The 7,114-nt window shown below is 30.5% G+C and overlaps 1 long non-coding RNA gene across 1 annotated transcript in view; it reads left to right on the forward strand.

Annotated features, from left to right (window-relative positions):
- The window catches only part of LOC139425938 (uncharacterized), a 74,440-nt gene extending 67,653 nt beyond the window's left edge, over positions 1-6,787 (forward strand). Inside the window, exon 2 of the long non-coding RNA XR_011637076.1 lies at positions 6,275-6,787. This is a non-coding gene — a long non-coding RNA (uncharacterized lncRNA). The remainder of the gene's footprint in view (positions 1-6,274) is intronic.
- The last annotated feature ends 327 nt before the right edge of the window (positions 6,788-7,114 follow it).

Consider the following 7,114-nt stretch of genomic DNA (forward strand, 5'->3'; position numbering starts at 1 on the left):
TTCATAGACATTAGTAATATTTTTAAAAACCACGTTTCTGTAGTGGAGAATAATAATTAAAAAACAAAAATTTGAAAAACGAAAAAGGTGGGGCGCATGAAATACATAACAATAACAGTATATGTGCTCATGAGAATGTGTATATGTATATCTGTAATTGCATGTGGTTGAAATGTGGATGTGGTTGCGCATGTGTATGAGTAAGAAAATGTGTATATGTACTACTATGTATTTCATACGCCCCACGTTCTTCGTCTTTCAAATTTCTCCTTTTTAATTATTATTCCCCACTACAAAAACGTGGTTTTTTAAAATATCATTTTGATTTTGATTTTTCTTTGTACTCACTTCCAAAATCTCAATTTTTTCACTCACTGTACACAAAACTTTTCAATTGACATGTGACACTAATTTGAAATAATCGAATCGACAACAAAAGACGATCGCGAAAATATTAATTTTTCTTTAATTTACTTTTATTTTACTTTGTAAGTATTTTTTCTCTTCATTTTCATGCATTGTCATCCAATTCTGAACTATGTGCCAAATTTGAAATCTGTAGCTAGTCGGGAAGTTAGCTTAAAATCGATTACAAAATTCCATCCGAAAAGACATACACGAAGGCAAGTTGATATAAACGTGGTAAAAAGAAGTAAATTAAGAAAATTATTAAGTTTTAATTACTGCGCATAACCTGCAAGTATATAGAACTCATGAAATAAGTTAAAGAATATAGAGAAAACATGGAAAATATTAAAGAAGAGATGAAGAAAAATTATTAAAATAAAATAATTAAAAAAAAAAATATTTGTTAAAAAGCCAAAAAACAAAAGAAAAAACAAAAATGAAGCAATATAATTTATTCATCAGCTCACACGATTATATCCGCAAAAGGGGGTGCTTTCCAATATTGTATCAATATAAAAGTAAAATATATTAATACAATAGTGTTGGGAGCACTAAAAAAATTGAAACAAAACAGAACACATTAAGTAAATCGATTACATGAAAAAAATAGAAAATAAAATGTAAAGAAGAAACTGAACAAAACACAAAACGAAGCCTATAAAGGGAGTAGCGAATTCAAATGAACTTACGTGTACGGGAAATTTCTCAAGAATGATTTAAAATATGTTCGTAATAAGATTGCCAGATTACAGAAAACAGTCCTCTGTGATTATGAAATGAGAATTACCTCTATTATGAAAACAGAAGTCCTCTATTTACGCTTTTAGCTCCATTTGTCTGTTTTCATATTTTGTACTGCCATTTGTCTGACTGTTTTAATTTTTTGTACTCCGGAAATCATGGTACGAAAATAATTTAATTGCAGTATTTATGCAATACTCCATGGAATCTCACTTTCGTCTTGTAAATAGATTTATGGAAACGTTATGATACAGAAAAAAAACGGAACGATTATGTAACAGTACAAAATAACTGTTACATCATCTCTAATAGAGGAATATAATAAAGAAATAAATATACAGTTGTACGAATTTTCTCAAGATTTTATTCATACATTAAATTTGGGATCAAAACTTCTGCTTTCTTTTCACATCTTGAATTTACATATTTAGTTGAAAATGACCACTACTGCATATTTTGAAAGGCCTGATTTAAATTCTGACGCAATGAAGAAATTACACTTGTGTTATTTAATTATCGTGTCACTACCGATTTTATTTTTTTAATTTTATAGCCGTCGTTGAACAACCGACCCAATTTTATGAGTTTACGACTACTAATGTTCAACTCCGTAGCGTTGTAATTTTGAACCAAATCCAGAAGGCAAAGGAACTCCTGGATCGAGTATTACTAGAAATTTGCCTACGTGGAGGACTTTTTGATGGAGCAAACCCACATTTGCGTTACATAGAGAGGAAGACCACGAGAACCTCCAACGGTTAGCCTGATGGCAAGGGGACAAACCCATGATCCGTCTACCACTGAGGATAATTCACGTCAGCACTGTGGTCGGCGCAAGTCAGATGCGGAATTCGCATCGACTGGGATTCGAACCCGGTTCGCCTCATTGGAAGGCGAACCCTCTATCTCCTGAGCCATCGCGGCTCTGTCACTACCGATTGGGGAAATCATACTCACGAACTCGGTTTTTATGGATCAACGAAGACATTTTTAAGAGTTGACAAATAAAAGAGTCATACTATCTGCATGAGCAATAAGTGATGCATGGACAGTCTCATCAAAAGTAGAAATAAATAATACAGAAGTATTTCTTTTGGAATATTCCATCCTTTTTAGAAAAGGAAAAAAAAAAAGAAAAAGAAAGATCTATAGTTTTAAATCATTTACTGATATCAAGTTCCATTCTTTATTATGCGAAAAACTACTAGGCACTATACAGAAATGAGACACACCAGTGTCAAAAAGTTAACAAAGCTTACACTTTAAGGTACCCGGATGTTTGTGTAGTGAAAGGCAACAACCTGCCTTCTTTTCACTTATTTTTTTCTTAAAGGCCACAGAATTGTTATTGTTTTTTCTATCTTAAGGTTGTTGTTCCCTTTCCGGTAATGGAGGTTATAACGTATTAAAATAACGTCATGAGTACAGTTCTACACTGTAAACAACTATGTTTCAAATACCAGAGTAGAACTTCACCAACGCGAAAAGGCTTAGTATGAAATACTGCTTTACATGAAACATGTCGCGTCCCGTGAGTAAACAATCAACTACTATTGTATTTTACACGTTTAACATCAAATTTTCAAGCTGATTATCACTTAACATGAAAGGAAATCAGAAATGTTTATGTAAGAACAGATAATAAGCTTGTAAATAAAGTAAATCATTTGCAAATTATTTAAGTTGAAATAAAATGTATAAAGTGCTGATAATTACATCATATTTTTCATTCGTTATTTTTAATAAAATAGTTCAACATTTAGTAAAAATTTTAAAGCTGATTTTGTATGGTACATAATTATATTGTTTTCATGTTATATCGGATAGGGTGAAATTTGGTAAACATGAAATAATTATGATAGTTCCATCGAATTCGTAGTAACGAGGTTTGACTGTAATCGCTTTTTCTCACCCAATCTATCAATCGTTATGCTTAAGTATTATCTCCAGCATATACGCAAACGATTTTTTGTGCGGAATTTGTTTTCAATGAAACTTCGATAGAATTTGCTCATTTTTTAAACGATGATAATTATTTTAAAAAAAATATTGCTCTCAAAATATTTGCATAGTTAATTTAACTGGTCCAAATTATTAGAATATGCTAGGTAATATTTATTTTTAATCTTTAATGAGTAGATTGCTAAAATTTTGAATTTATTGCAGACGATTATTTTAACAAGAAATCTTTTCTGCGTTTTCTTTTCTTGGAATTTGTTTTTAAATAGAACATTATACGTGATATTCCAGAATAAATACAATGACGAGTCATTGCATAACAAACTATTTAGAATCAAACATTTGCCAAGCCTTACAACAGTATCGAAAGAATGGAAATTTTAGAAATGATTGATGCAATGGAGGCCGAAAACTTCGGCCTAAGTCAATCCAGTGTAAGACATTTGTATGGGAAATGGAAAAAAAAAAGTTGATAATGTTCTTAAATCGTTATTTTTCATAATTAAGTTTCAATCTCGCGTTCCAAAAAGCGAACCACACTTAAGACTGTTAAAAAAAATAATAAAGTGCACCTGCAACAGACATTTAAATAGTGAATTTTTCAATAATTGTAATATTTTGTATCAGAGCTGTGTTCGTGCTGCTGGCGTTATTTTGACGTCATTTTACTGCCAACACAAAAACATCAGAGTACAAAATGTTATTAACACACAATCGTTACTTCCTTTGGACAACGAAATATGTTTTATTACAAGTGGTATGCAGTTCGCAAAATAATAATTGAAAAAAAAGGACGATCATGAATAACTTTCGATCTGATGATCGAATCTTCACAATCTATGGCTCAATTTTAAAAGTTCGACTAAATATTTATTTCGCTCAAATTTTGTATTTCGTCATCTAAAATAACGTTCCTTAAAATGACGTAAAAAGTTGTATACCTTACATTTAAAATTTTTTCGAATATTATTAAATAAAATAATGAAGAAAAATAAATATTTAATAAAAGTTATATTTCAAATGAAATTACCTTTGGATAAACGAATTTTAAAATTGTGTGCAAGAATTACTCAATGCACCATAAAAGTTCTCGAGATATGGTGAATTACGCAAATTAAGTTGACATTGAAGGATCCAAATTTGGATCGCTCTTCTACCAAACTAATGGAACCACATTTTCCAGATTGCTGCTATCCCTTATGTTTTTGGGGTTAGAAATCCGATTCCGTCAAAAAAAGGTAAGTTTATTCAGAAAAAATACGTTTTTGTGCCTGATTTCGTAAGTATAGTACCTATTCACTAATTAATTAACACATATTTCAGGTAACTTTTTCGAAACATTAATATTGAGTCTTAAAACGTGAAGATCTGATCATTCGATCAAACCTTAGTCAGTGTGGTTGGCTTATTGATAGCGCAATGTACAAATGAAAAATTATTGTTCGAAATAAAAGAAAGGAAACACCTTAATTATCTTTTGATATGATAATCGGACATTCACGCACTAAGATGCAATAGGAATGGTTCGAAGATTCGAGAACAAAACGTTCTTTTTGTAAATAAATGTTACCTTTTTTTTGTTGTTTTTTCTGTTTCGAGGAATTTTTGGTAAAGACATTTCCATAAATAATAACACAGCTGACACGATAACTTTAGTCGAATATACCAGGAATTTGACACATTTTTTTTTTTATCTTCTAAGCTGTTATCGAATGAACTAAAAATATTTTAATGCAATTCACAAAATGACGCCTGTTAAAAATGCGGCTTAATTGTGGCGTAATTTTTTTTAAAAATTCAAATTTCGTTTGACAAAGCTATCAACTTGGTTCTGGCTGACTCTTGTAACGGTGCATTTGTCTTTTAAAATAGCATACAGTAAATTAAAAAAGAAGATCTCGAAATAAAAATTTAAGTATTTGCATGTTTCAAATATTAGATTAAAAAAAACAGAGATTTAATTCCCTTTTTCATAAACTGGTATTTTAAATAACTTGTGTCCCCGAAAAAAAAAATGTGCATGAATTATTTCCTAACAAAAAAATAATAGTAATCATAATTTCATAAAAAAATCAATTTTATTTGTAACGATATATAATACTAGTAAGGAACGTCTCACGTTCAATTCCAAAAAAAATTCCCTAAAAAAATTCCAATATTTAAATTTTTTTTTTTTTTTTTACAATTCTTTTTTAAAGTAATAAAATCCTCAAAATTGTAAGATTATTGCTTGCTCTCTTTGAACTTGTTCCCCCTCATGTTTTGCATGTTATCCTCTTGCATTAATTATGTCAATTTTAAACAATGCTATTTGCAAAAATTAGGTATTCAACAATGTTTCTTTAATTCGATCTATAACAATATCATTGTTCAATTAGTGTTACTTTTACATTGTTAAAATTTTTTAAAGGAACCAACTAATTGTTGCTGCATATCAAACTATAGCATGCATTGTTTTACAGCGGAATTCATCATTTCTAAAGTTTAAGTGCTATCTGTAGGTGATTATTTTACAGTTGCTTAAACTATTATTAGAAAAATGGCAAATGTGCTGAGATTTTTGCGAAAAAAGTTGTAAGTATCAGATATTAGTAATATTATCTAATAGTAGCATTAATTGAACTATTTTTTTTCTTCCATAAAAGTATTTTTCACCTCGAATAGAAAATCAACGCTAGCTCAAACTTCAATTTTAAACTCAACCGTAAATAGTAATTCAATAAAATAGCTAAGTGCACTTTTACAAGAACACTTATTTCAATCGTAATATTAACTAAAATCTATAGTTATCTATTAACTTTTACGAATAATGTTCACAAAGGTGAGTTTAACTATGCACTAGTAATTTTGAACCCAATATAGAAGTCAAGAAAACTCCTGGATCATATATTAGGGATATCAGTGGAGAACTTTTCAATGAAACTAACCCACACGAAGCCACGAAAAACCTCCTACAGTTTGCCTGATGGCAAGGGGGCACTAACCCATGATCCGTGTACCAATCTCTGGGATTCGAAGCCGGTTCAGCTCATTGGGAGGCGAACACTATCGCCTGAGCTATCGCGGCTCATTTCTAGAATTGATATAAAATCATTTGTCAGTCAAAGGTAAATGTTGTGGTAAATACAGTGTATGAAAGAGTGCTAAAACATGTTTTCATTTTTAGTGCAAAAGTTTTTAAGAAGGGTGAAAATGAGGACGAGAATTATTTTGAGATAAGAGATTGGAACAATGTTCTGAGGGAACAAATGGCATATGCGGAGTTTGAGTTGAGAGATTGGGAGGAGGTTCTCAAAGAACAAACGATGACTGAATCTATGAAGTCCAAGATGGCTCGTAAGGAGGATACTCTTGATGATGCACTTGTTGCAGGAAATAAGAATGCTCATATGTATGGGAGAATTAATGAGCTGGATAATATTGATACACTGGAACAGCTGATGCACTGGTTGATGCGTTGGTAATGATTCGAAAAAAGACTTGCAAAGAACAGTTGAATTCGAAAAAGACTTTCAAATGGCAGTTAAGGAGTCACTCGATGACTCAAAATTGTGTAACCTTTGATAAATGTGTAAAAAAAAGCCTAAAAATGATTGCGATAACATTTAAATTGCTTTTGTTACATTTGTAATAGAAATAGTTCATATTCCAGTTTAAATAAATGATTTATTAAGCTCTATTTCTCATACTCTTTTTTTCTAATGTAATTTTCAGAGTGTGTTTAGTTTTAAAATAAGTGTGTTAAAAAAAATCTACAATTCAGTTTTCATTCATTCTATATATTAGGAGGACCGGAAAGTAATGTCGTTTCGGTGCATTTGATATTTGTTAGTAAGATTTTATTTTTAATCAATAATGTAGTCACTTTCGTTAACTGAAACCCTTTTAATGCCGGATCGAAAATGAATTGAAATGGATCGAAAAAAATTATTTGATTTTTAAGATTAACGAATATTTAATGTACCGAAACGACATCACTTCCCGGTCCCCCTTATATATATATATA

This window comes from Parasteatoda tepidariorum, chromosome 6 (genome assembly GCF_043381705.1).
Source record: "Parasteatoda tepidariorum isolate YZ-2023 chromosome 6, CAS_Ptep_4.0, whole genome shotgun sequence".
In the NCBI taxonomy this organism is placed as follows: domain Eukaryota; kingdom Metazoa; phylum Arthropoda; class Arachnida; order Araneae; family Theridiidae; genus Parasteatoda; species Parasteatoda tepidariorum.